The sequence below is a fragment of the Bos indicus x Bos taurus genome, chromosome 19 (assembly GCF_003369695.1).
Source record: "Bos indicus x Bos taurus breed Angus x Brahman F1 hybrid chromosome 19, Bos_hybrid_MaternalHap_v2.0, whole genome shotgun sequence".
Taxonomy (NCBI): domain Eukaryota; kingdom Metazoa; phylum Chordata; class Mammalia; order Artiodactyla; family Bovidae; genus Bos; species Bos indicus x Bos taurus.
In genome coordinates, this window is record NC_040094.1 from 51,431,762 (window position 1) to 51,444,129 (window position 12,368).

The window sequence follows — 12,368 nt, forward strand, 5'->3', positions numbered from 1 at the left end:
TTCAACTTTTTTTCCTCCAGAATTTCTACAACAGTCCTGTGCTCAAGTAATCAGAGAATATCGTGTTCTTTAAGAATAAACAGCAATTTTTATTGGGTTAGAGAGAGCAGAGTTGATGGGAGGAGAAGGGACAGTAGAATGATCCCTCCTTGGCTATCTCCGGCTTCCCCAAGGCCCCGAGGTGGTGGGTGGAAGGGCTGGGACCAGGCTGAAATGCCCACGGGCTCTAAGTGCAAAACCCTGGGTCCTTTGAAGGCCATCATCTCCCCCTTCTGACCCATCCCCGGCCTTTCGCAAGGGAGGGGCTGTGGAACCCTGGCACCACCATGCTGCCTTTCCTGGGTGGAAGGTTATCTTAAGACCATCTGGAGAAGAGAGGGAGCTCCCAGGGGCTCCTGGATGGTCACCAAAGCCGAGGGGCCATCCCTGAGTGACTCAGCTGAGGGCTGCAGCCTGCTGGGCTTGACCCTGCACACAAAAGAGGAGCACAGAGTGTCTTGCTCACTGTCCTGTTCTGCAAAGGTTGATCTGCTGCAGCCGAGGACTCACCGTGTACTTCTGTGCTCAGACAGGAATTAGAGACGTTAACGGACTCTGTGTATCTGGACAAGCAGCCTGTCAGATGATTAGGTGCGTGACTCAGGAAGAATTTCACTGACCCCAGCTGCTTGCATTTCCCACAAAAAGAAAAGCACCCTCACCCTTAACTTGTGATATATCTGTTCTCTGTGGCAAGCAGTAGAGTCACCTTCGCCCAGATGTATCCTTGACCATCTGTATGTGCCAAGTCATTTCAGTCGTCTCCGACTCTGTGACCCTATGGCCTGTACCCCGCCAGGCTCCTCTGTCCATGGGATTCTCCAGGCAAGAATACTGGGGTGGGTTGCCATGCCCTCCTCCAGGGCATCTTCCTAACCCAGAGATGGAACCCAGATCTCTTACGGTTCCTGCATTGGTAGGCGGGTTCTTTACCACTAGAGCACCAGGAAAGCCCACCTGTACTCCTGGCCAGAAGCCCCACGAACTGGCCTCCCCCGTGTCTTGGGACGGATTCTCTCACTCCATCATAGCTCTCTCACTGTGTGGTTTTCTTTTAGTCAACTGCATCCCCCCAGAACACTCCTCCAACGCCACCCTGTTCAGAGGCTCACTCAGCCTTGAGTAGGGGTCAGAAGGTTCAAGGGTCTTCCCATCCTCCTGGCCTGAGAAGATTGGCCCCCAGCACCAGGACACTCCAGAAGCACAGATGCCCCTCCTGTCCTCCCCCTCCTCACCCCAACCCTGGGGCAGTGCTTTCTTCCTCTGCATCCTCATCTGAACTCTGACCTCCTCTCCTGGTAGAGGCTTCCAGGCCCAGGGCTAGAATACAGGCCAGAGGCCACCAGGTCTGAGAGTGACTGAGGGTCAAAGTTTAAAATTGGGTGTTTTCCCACAAGGGACCCCGAGGAGGGCTGTGAGCAGGAGGCTGAGGGCAGGTGCCCAGGGGACAGGTCCAGAAGCCTGGGCGTCAGCTGGTCAGCACACACCTGAGGGTTCAGGTCCCCACCTTCCGGAATGTGCCAGAGTCAGCCTGAGGGGGAGTCCACAGGCTGAGAACAGAGCCCAGCCAGCTACTCAGGCTTCATGGGAACCCCAGGGGACTGTCCACACTGAGGCTGGGCCCCCTGGGGTGGGGGTGAGGGAGGGAGAGAGCGTGCAGTTCCCTTCTTCGAGGGGTCAGTAAACAAGGGTGTTTTGTTCTGACGAGGTCCCTGCTCTTCCATGGTGTGAAGGCCAACCATTCCTAACACAGTGGGTTCTCCGTAAATGTTGCTCAACAGCCATGGGTGTCCCTGAGACAGAGGAACAAGTGTTTACAGAGCCGGCTCCCCAGCCCCTCCCCACTTTGGAGGTGGCTGCTGCTCTTTTATTTGCTGAGTTGAGTCCAACTGTTTTACGATGTCATGGACGGTAGACCATCAGGCTCCTCCATCCCTGAGATTTCCCAGGCAGAATCCTGGAGTATGTTGCCATTCCCTTCTCCAGGGTTCTTCTCCACCCAGGGACCAAACTTGCCTCTCCTGCTGGGTAGACAGATTCTTTATCTCTGAGTCACCTGGGAAGCTTTTGGAGGCAGACTGCTAAATTAAGGAGGTGAGTATGGTTTTCGAAGAGCACTGAGTCCCACCTGCTTCATAAAATATGCACACTAGTCACAAATCCCGGTTTGTTGCCATTTGGCACAAAATCTCGGGACTTGACTGGTGGCATGTGAATGGAGGCCCCACACTCCTTCACTCCATCATTTTCGCGCATGGAGTATCGGCCACCCTGCTGCCATTTTGCTGTTTGATTTTCATTGGCTCAGCTGATAAAGGGTTCAAAAAAGCATTCAGAAGCTAAAAAAATGTGGGGATTGTTTGCTACTAAAGGAGCAGATGGGATTCCCTGGTGGCTCAGATGGTAAAGAATCTGCCTGCAATGTAGGAGACCCAGTTTCCATCCCTGGGTCGGGAAGAACCCCTGGAAGAGGGAATGGCAACCCACTCCAGTATTCTTGCCTGGAGGACTCCGTAGGCAGAGAAGCCTGGTGGGCGATATTTCATGGGGTCACTAAGAGTTGTACATGACTGAGCAACTCACACACACACAGAGGAACATGTGGACCTGGAACCAATGACGTGGCCTTGGGCCTGGAATACTCATCACTCCTGCAGGACTCTGGCTTGCACTCTGCTAGGGGGAGGGAATGGTCTTGATCCCTGTCTCCTGTACAATGTCATGAACCTCATTCCATAGTTCATCAGGCACTCTATCTATCAGATCTAGTCCCTTAAATCTATTTCTCACTTCCACTGTATAATCATAAGGGATTTGATTTAAGTCATACCTGAATGGCCTAGTGGTTTTCCCTACTTTCTTCAATTTAAGTCTGAATTTGGCAATAAGGAGTTAATGGTCTGAGCCACAGTCAGCTCCTGGTCTTGTTTTTGCTGACTGTATAGAACTTCTCCATCTTTGGCTGCAAAGAATATAATCAATCTGATTTTGGTGTTGACCATCTGGTGATGTCCATGTATAGAGTCTTCTCTTGTGTTGTTGGAAGAGGGTGTTTGTTATGACCAGTGCATTTTCTTGGCAAAACTCTATTAGTCTTTGCCCTGCTTCATTCTGTATTTCCTGTGGTCATGTATGGATGTGAGAGTTGGACTGTGAAGAAGGCTGAGAGCCGAAGAATTGATGCTTTTGAACTGTGGTCTTGGAGAAGACTCTTGAGAGTCCCTTGGACTGCAAGGAGATCCAACTAGTCCATTCTGAAGGAGATCAGCCCTGGGATTTCTTTGGAAGGAATGATGCTAAAGCTGAAACTCCAGTACTTTGGCCATCTCATGGGAAGAGTTGACTCATTGGAAAAGACTCTGATGCTGGGAGGGATTGGGGGCAAGAGGAGAAGGGGAAGACAGAGGATGAGATGGCTGGATGGCATCACTGACTTGATGGACGTGAGTCTGAGTGAACTCTGGGAGTTGGTGATGGACAGGGAGGCCATGCTGCAATTCATGGGGTCGCAAAGAGTCGGACACGACTGAGTGACTGATCTGATATGATCTGATCTGAGGGGGAGGGGAGGTGGGTGGGGAAGGCACTTGTCGGGAGCAGGAGGTCATCCTGTCTCAGAAGCCAGACTAGGGACTAGGCAGAGGCCTTGACAGAACGGCCAGCCTGCGGAGCAGCCCAGCCTCCTGTCTCCGTGTGCCCGTGAGGGCTATCCTGCCAGAAAGCTGAGACGACTGGGAGGCAGGTGAGGAGATCTGTCAGGGTGGGGTGCTGGTGAGTTCCTCCCTCACTGTTTACAACTGGTCCATGTTTCCTTGTAGAGCCGAGCCTCAGCAGCATCTGCACAGAAGAGCTGAGTCAGCCGGACAGCCTCTTCCTGCCTCCCCCAGGCTCACCATGCTGCCCTGAACTGTGCCCACTGTTCTGGGAAACAGTTCTCGTCTGACAGGCTGTCTGTGTCCTCACGCCTAAAATCAGAAGAAGCTGGAAATGTGGGCACCTGCTCGAGGATGCAGGTGCTGGGTGTTCAGGCTGTGAGCCCAGATGGGGACCAGGTTCACTGGAGGAGGCCCCTACCACCCAGGCAGGCCTTCTCAGGACCAGATCAGTCACTCAGTCGTGTCTGACTCTTTGTGACCCCACGGACTGCAGTGTGCCAGGCTTCCCTGTCCATCACCAAATCCCAGAGCTTGCTCAAACTCATTTCCATGGAGTCGGTGATGCCATCCAACTATCTCATCCTCTGTTGTCTCTTTCTCCTCCTGACTTCAATCTTTCCCAGAAAAGAACTAACTCTTAGCATCAAGGGGCTAAAGTGTTGGAGCTTCAACCTCAGAATCAGTTATTCCAATGAATATTCAGGACTGATTTCCTTTAGGATGGACTGGTTGGATGTCCTTGCAGTTCAAGGGACTCTCAAGAGTCTTCTCATCATCACACTTCAAAAGCATGAATTCTTTGGTGCTCAGCTTTCTTTATGATCCGACTCTCACATCCATACATGACTGCTAGAAAAACCATAGCTTTGACTAGATGGACCTTTGTTGGCAAAGTAATGTCTCTGCTTTTTCATATGCTGTCTAGGTTGGTCATAGCTTTTCTTTCAAGGAGCAAATGTCTTTTAATTTCACAGCTGCAGTCACCATCTACAGTGATTGTAGAGCCCAAGAAAATAAAGTCTGTCACCGTTTCCATTGTTTCCCCATCGATTTGCCATGAGTGATGGGACCAGTGACTGCAGCCTGGAAATTAAAAGATGTTTACTCCTTGGAAGAAAAGTTATGACTAAGCTAGACAGCATATGAAAAAGCAGAGACACTACTTTGCCAACAAAGGTCCATCTAGTCAAGGCTATGGTTTTTCCTGTGGTCATGTATGGATGTGAAAGTTGGATTATAAAGAAAGCTGAGTGCAGAAGAATTGATGCTTTTGAACTGTGGTGTTGGAGAAGACTCTTGAAAGTCCCTTGGACTGTAAGCAGATCCAACCAGACCATCCTAAAGGAAATCAGTCCTGACTATTCATTGGGAGGACTGATGTGGAAGCTGAAAGTCCAATACTTTGGCCACCTGATGCAAAGAGCTGACTCATTTGAAAGACCCTCAACCTGGGAAAAATTGAAGGCAGGAGGAGAAGGCGATGACAGAGGATGAGATGGTTGGATGGCATTACCGACTCAAATGACATGAGTTTGAGTTAACTCTGGGAGTTGGTGAATGACAGGAAGTCCTGGAATGCTGCTGTCCATGGGGTCGCAAAGAGCCAGACACGACTGAGCAACTGAACTGAACTGGACTGATGGTTCCGGATGCCATGATCTTAGTCTTTTGAATGTCATGTTTTAAGCCAGCTTTTTCACTCTCTTCTTTCACTTTCATCAAGAGGCTCTTTAGTTCCCGTTCGCTTTGTGCCATAACGGTGGTGTCATCTGCATAGCTGAGATTATGGATGTTAATCCTAGCAATCTTGATTCTGGCTTGTGCTTCAACCAGCCCAGCATTTTGCACAATGTACTCTGCATATAAGTTAAATAAGCAGGTGACAATATGCAGCCTTGACATACTCCTTTCCCAATAAGGAACCAGTCCGTTGTGTCATGTCTGGCTCTAACTGGACAGGCCTTGAAGGAAGCTGCTGTTAGGTGGAGGAGGGGTGGAATACGATTCTGAACTTGGCCCCTTGTTGGCAGGTCTGAGTCAGCACGCCTGGGGGGCCTGGTCTGAGGGTCTGCTCACGGTGAGGGAGAGTCATGTGTGGGTGATCCCCTGCGCACATATGCACCTGACCTGGTCTCCCCGTGGCTGCCCGTGCCCTCTGTTGGAAGAGTGGCCTCCTGGTGACGGTCTGCAGTGGGGGATCTGTGGAAACAGGGGCCGCCAGCCCTATCCTGTGTTCCTGCCTGGAGAATCCCAGGGACGCGGGAGCATGGTGGGCTGCTGTCTATGGGGTTACACAGAGTCGGACACAACTGAAGCGACTTAGCAGCAGCAGCCCTACCCTGGGAGCCTGTGCAGGGGGCCGGTGCCACACGGTCATTCAGGGGTCCAGGCAGCCAGAGGCCCCCCCAGCTGGTGACACTGTCGTCGTCAGCATCGCACGTGGGCCTGCCCCGGCTGGGTGTGTCGCTGTCAGTGTTGCAGGGCAGGTCACGGAAGATAGGGAGCGCCCTGGGTCACGTTTGCCCCGTGTCTCTTCCAACCCAGATCTACACCTTTTTCTCAAAACAGACTTCGCCACAACTTGCGTGTATCTTTTTCTTTTTTGTCTTATGTTCAATCTTTACTTAGACAGCATTGAGACTCTGCAGAGTGACTAGACCTTGGAGCTCAGTGTGACTGCAGCCCCTCATGCCACAGGAGGTGTCCTGCCGGGCTCACCGTGCACTTCCGTTAGCCCACCTGGCCCATGACGGTGGCCACTGCCCTCGGGCTCAACTTGACCCACAGCCGGGTGCTCTCACAGACACGGGCTCACGTAGGCTCACATGGTGTATGCCATGGAGCCACGGGGCTGGGAGCGATCTCTGCTGCTGGAGTCAGACAAAGAATAAAGCTCCAAGACAGGTTTGGGGTTAAAATTGTCAGGAGAATTGTAGAATTTAATTTTAGAATTAAGCACTGCTGAAGAGGAGAGGGCAGTCCACCGCTCATAAACACACAGGAGACCACATCAGATCTCAGGACTGTGCCTGCTGTGATCAACCTGTCTCCTGCCTGTGCATCCCTGGTGCACCTGGTCACATGTGGCTTTGTTCTTCAGGTCTGGACAGCGGCGATGCTGTGTGCTGCTCACCAGCTGCTGCTGCTCCTGGACCACACCGGGGGAGGTGTCCAGGAGCCATGCCCCATGCTGGCCCACACCTCACAAACCTGGTGGCCACAGACTTGTTTCAGATGGATCCAACCCTGTTCCACAGGCAGGCACTGTGGCCGGCCCTCCGAGAGGCAAAACCTTCCCCTGTGGCTGGAGCCCAGAAGGAGAGGGGCCCCCGGCTTCAAGGGCTGATCAGTGGCCAGAGCTCTCTCTATCATCCTGCAGGACACACAGTCAAGGCAGATCACAGCACAGCACTCGGAAATCAAGGCCAGAGACGCCCAGAGGACTCAACGTTTCTCTTTCATTAGAGTTAAAGCCTTCTGACTTTCTGATTTGTGTTTCCTTTGAGGGGCTTCAGGTTAACCTGTCCTCATTGTGGAAAAGTGAGATTTGGGTTTCTATTTCAGTTCTGAGTCCCAGTGGTTGGAGGGATGGAAGACACTAGAGCCTCAGGACACACAAAAAGGAAACCAGAGCTGGAGGAATGGGCCCCCACCTGCTGGCCAGGGAAAAGGTGTCATCAAGGCTGAGGCTCCTCCATAAGGTCTCCTGCGATTCCTCAGGCTGGCTGCTGCCACCGTCCTGCCTTGGCCATCACCCCACAACCTTTCTTCGTCTCTCTCTCCTGCTCCAACTCACCCACCCAACATCTGATGCACTTTCCCTGCCAGGTTTTATTTTGAGACATTCCTTTGACCAGTTTCCTTAGGGGAGGCTGGAAAGCACACCTGTCCCCCGGGGCGAGGGCATGATGAACCTGTAAGTCGCTGAGCCACCCTACAGAGGGCGCCACCGGCACAGGTGTGGAAGGGTTTCCAGAGAATGGGAGGCTTTAGGATGAGGGTCTAAAAAAATCCATCGTGATCCACTATACATTGGGATCAGGATACATTGGAGTGTCAAGATCACAGGGAAGAAATGTGGAGCTTGGCAATCTATTGCAAAAGCAGCAAGTTCCTCCTCCTCCTTCAAACACAAGTGACCAGAATCAGGGTAGCAGCTAGCCTGGCCCCTTTTTACCATTTCCACCCTGTCTCTCCTGTTTCCTCCAGCAGTGGCTTGGAAGCCAAGCCTGGAGGGCAGGGGGCAGCAATGGCTTTAATTAGTGAGTGATTCTATTACCTCCTGCACCGCATTCCTGGCCCTCTCGGTATTGGTTTCCTAACACCTGGGCAATGAGCTTCCTTGTCTTGTTTGCCCGCAGCTTAGATTGGAAACCACGTACATGGTTTAATAGCTTCTTCTTAGCGCTTTTCCTAATTATAAGACTGTTGCAAAAGGGGAACATCTTTGACGACCCACAAATCCTATTTCCCTAAGTTATTGATATAAATGACTTTTAAACTTCGATTCCTGAGAGAATGGCATTTAAATTGACAGAGAATTCCTGCATCGTCTGGGTCTGAGTATGTGAGTACATTTTAGCCCAAATGTCCTGAGAGTCCAACATCCACAGTCTTGCTTTCCAAAAAGGAGCAGAATGTGCAGCTTTAACCAAGGGCCGTGCGGGGGGTGGCTGGCAAAAGGCACATTTCCTCCTCCCCAGGCAGGCCCCATCCCTCCACAGGGAAGCGTGTCACTCTGCCCCATTACTCAGTCTGTTCGAAAGGCTTGGATGGGAAGAGATTGTGTTTTAGGGTGTGACCTCCATCTACCAGGCCGATTACCCAGCCCACTCCCGAGTCACTGCTATGGTGACCTCCTTTCAACTGCGGCAAAGACAAGCCGGGGTACTGAAGACTGTGCTTCTAGAAGCTGGAGTGTTCCAAGGACTTGCTCCTACAATTTCTCTTTCTGCAGATTCAGGAAAGAATGAAAAGGAATTGCCACTAAATCCCAAGAAGCAAAGTCCACCAAAAGAGCGCACACCAGCCACTGCCTCTGCTGAGGGGTTTGAGAAAGCACCTTTAAGAATCTCCAGCATCATGATTATGGCACATACACCTTCTTAACCCCTTCATAGATCCCAGCCCTGTTGTGGTGAAGGGGCTTGTGTAACTCAGTGAAGCTGTGAGTCATGCCACATGGGGCCACCCAAGAGAGAGAGGACATAGTGAAGGGTTCTGACAAAATTGATCCACTGGAGGAGGAAATGGAAACTCCTCCCAGTATTCTTGCCATGAGAACCCCATGAACAGTATGCAAAGGCAAAAAGATATGATATCCCATGAGCGCCCCACCGCACCCCAGCCCCAGATCAGAATGTGTCCAACATGATACTGGGCAAGAGCAGGACGAGCAGAGGGCAATTACTAACAGCTCCAGAAAGAATGAAGAGACTGGGCCAAACAGAAATGACGCTCAGTCGTGGATGTTTCTGGTGGTGACTGGAAAGCTAGGGCAGAGAGTGTCTTTTTCAGGGCAAGATGCCCAGGGTGTGAACCAGTCAACACCAGACCCTGAACAGGCTGTAGAGGTTTCTCCACATGAGAGTGACCTTTGGCTGAGGATTCGGGGCCTTGGACTCTGACACGGCACCTTCTGTTTCTCCAGTTCTCAGGGGGCCTGACCCAGGCTGGAGTCCATGAGAGGACACACCCAGTTGTGGGGGCCTTGAGCCCCAGCAGTCTGGCATGAACTCGGCTGTTTTGAAGTTTCTAGGCACTGGCCTCGCAGTGTCTCGGGGTTGGATGCCCTGTGGTAAGCACACACATGTCCTATGCGGCCTGGGCACGGGATGAACCCCTGACAAGCATGACTGTTCCTGGAGTCTTAGTACATAGATGAGCTCCAGGACCCAGTTTGGAAACCATCCCCTGTCGCAGTATCACTTTTCCCGGCATCGCAGGGAGTGTTCGTGGGCACCATGCTGCCAGCTCAGTCTGTTGAGATTGCAGAGAATCTCAGTTGTCACAGAAAGAGGTAAAACAGTCCTCAAGGATGGTGCCGCATCACATCTGTTTGGGTGACCTCGGAGCCACCCCACCTCACCATTTTGCTGAAATTTTTGTTTTTGGTTCGAAGGATTCATCAACAAAAGAAACCACTTGTCACACAATAAACAATTTCAGTATTTACTAGAAGAGTATTTGGCTTAATTTCAATATACAGTCCTTAAAAAAAGAGAAATTAGAAACAATAGAGAAAAGTAACAGCACATACATCACCACATGGGGCCGACTCACATCCAGACGTAAACAGAGCTGGAAGGTCCCTTGGTAACAGCATATGGAGTCCCAGTTGGGAAAAGGTCCGCATCACACAGGGGAGACTTCAAATTGCAGTTTTGGAGACTCCCACTTGGAATCCCAGGGTGCAGCTGACACCATCATCCGTGGGTGTGCAACAATGCAGCTCTGGTTTTCCTTCACCTTTTACATTGTTGTTTGTTGCACCTTGTGAGTCAGGAGATTTTCCAGACCCCAGGGAGTTGGCCAGAACTCCAGGGGCTCAAGAAAATCCAAGCCGCATTCCCTTTCTTATCCAAAGTGCCCCTTGACTTGCTGGTAACAATTTGTGTGTTTGCAAGCAGGCACATAGTCCAGGCAAGATCAGAAGTCAGTCAGAGGCCTTCTCTCCAGCCTCTGAAACCTGAACAAGACTTCCTCCATTGTAATTTTACTAACACCGCCCCCCGCCCCTTTGCTGTCGAACCCAGCACAGAGACATAGCACCCACACACCCGCACCCCACTCACAGGCTTCTGCATGGCCTGGGGTTTCCATCTGCAAGGGAAGGCTGGATGGGTTGCCCCTTTGCCCTTCTTGATGCTTCTCCGTGTCTCTGCTTCACCCAGACTGTGGACATAGGCTACAGACTGGGTGAGAATGTTACCGTGGTGTGTTTTCTTATTTCCACAGATTTCATGTTCATTTTGGAAGCCTAGGAAAACACAGATAAGCAGAAAATCCTTCCCAAATGTGGCCTTGGCCAACATCGGGTTCTCAGTCCTCTAAGTGTGTGGTTTCTGCCTTTGGGGTCCAGCCCTCTGCATCTCAAGGTCCTGTGGTTATTAATCAGGTCTTCTATTGACTTGCAGTCACTAGACCTGGCCAAGGCACGAGGGATCCAGGAACCATGGTATCTGCTCCAAGGGCCCTGGAAACACACCTAACACCAGGGGCACATGCATGCACGGTTAGACACTGCACACCCACACTCACAGACGTGACACACCTGCACACTCACAGCAGGTCTGTGGGGCTGCTGATGCAGCAGAGCTGCCCTGGAGATGGCTTCCTCATGTTCCCAACCCACCAGACAGGGCTCTGCCGGGAGAGAACAATGGACGCTGAGGATGCAGCATCCTGATTCCACAGATCAGAAAACAGAGGCCAGACAGATCAGAGTCGGGAGTTCTCAGCGTTTCCAAGGACAGGCTCTTAGTTTTGGTTCTGATGAGAGCCAGGCCGGCATTGGCCTGGGGCTCCTTTCTGGAGCCTGCGGTTTGGGGTGGGGACACACCAGTCCATGCAGCCTGAAGTCACCACCAGGGGATGCCATTGGCAAACACTAAGTCAGCAGCAGAGTCCCAGGCCTGGGAGCGGATGCTGCCGCCCCAGGGCTGCTTCTCCATGTCTTTGGGATCCCCAGGAACTTGAGGGGCCTGCCACAGGCCGGTGGGGCAGGCCAAGGGTTCCTGGAATCCCTCAGATTCCATAATCCTTTCACTACCCAAAGATTTATGGGTGTGATTCAGTTTTGTGTTTACATGCTGGTTTTGTCTAGTCGTGGGTCTTTAAACAAAAGTGCAACGCACAGCAGGAACAGGGGCATAAAGTAGGAGGCGTGGCTATGCCTCTGTGGGGCCGTTTGTGTATCTGTCAATGTCCCCTCATGGCACACTCCCCTGATATCCCCTCAGAGAATCCTCTCACGGTTCCCCTCATGTCCCCCACATGGCTGTTCCCCTTGATATTCTCCTCATGACATCTCCTCAGGTTGTTCCCTCCTGGATTCCCCGGATCATGTTTCTTCCTCGCGGGGTCTCCTCCTTACTATCCCCCCGTGGCGTCCCTGATCCTGTTCCCCTCATAGTGTACCCAACGGTTTCCCCATGGCGGCTCCTCATGATGTTCCCTTCACGGCTGCCCTCATGGTGTCCTCTCATGACATCCCCTCATGATGTTTCCCTCATGGTGTCTCCTTGTGGCATCCTCTCATGATTATCCCTTCATAGTGTCTCCTCTTTGGGTCCCCTTGTGATTCCCTTCAGGATGTCCCCTCATGGCATCCCACACCGTGTCCAGCAGCAGGGTCCGTGGCGGCGACGAGAGCTGCCCACATACGTCCTGCGGTTTCTCCAGTGCAGGCCCGTCTACAGCCTGTGGGCAGGACAGTCACGGAGCGCAGGCTGAGTGAGTGTGACCTGTGCCTGTGTCGAATGTCTGAACCTCCCAGCTCATTCTCCATACGAGTTGGGGTTTTCTCTGACTTCAAAACAAATAAACTGAAATAAACCTTAGAAATGGTTTTAAACTGAAAACACGTGTTATTCATCAAGCGCCTCAGCCATTCACTCAGATGACAGCCAGTGACGAGCCCGGTCTCCATGAGGGCAGGCCGGCAGTCACTGA

The 12,368-nt window shown here is 51.9% G+C and overlaps 1 protein-coding gene across 1 annotated transcript in view; it reads right to left on the reverse strand.

The window, feature by feature from the left end:
* Positions 1–10,593, reverse strand: part of LOC113877632 (secreted and transmembrane protein 1A-like) — a 62,303-nt gene extending 51,710 nt beyond the window's left edge. The window contains exon 1 of the mRNA XM_027517917.1: positions 10,490–10,593. The gene's annotated coding sequence lies outside the window, so the exon portion shown is untranslated. The remainder of the gene's footprint in view (positions 1–10,489) is intronic.
* Positions 10,594–12,368: the final 1,775 nt, after the last annotated feature.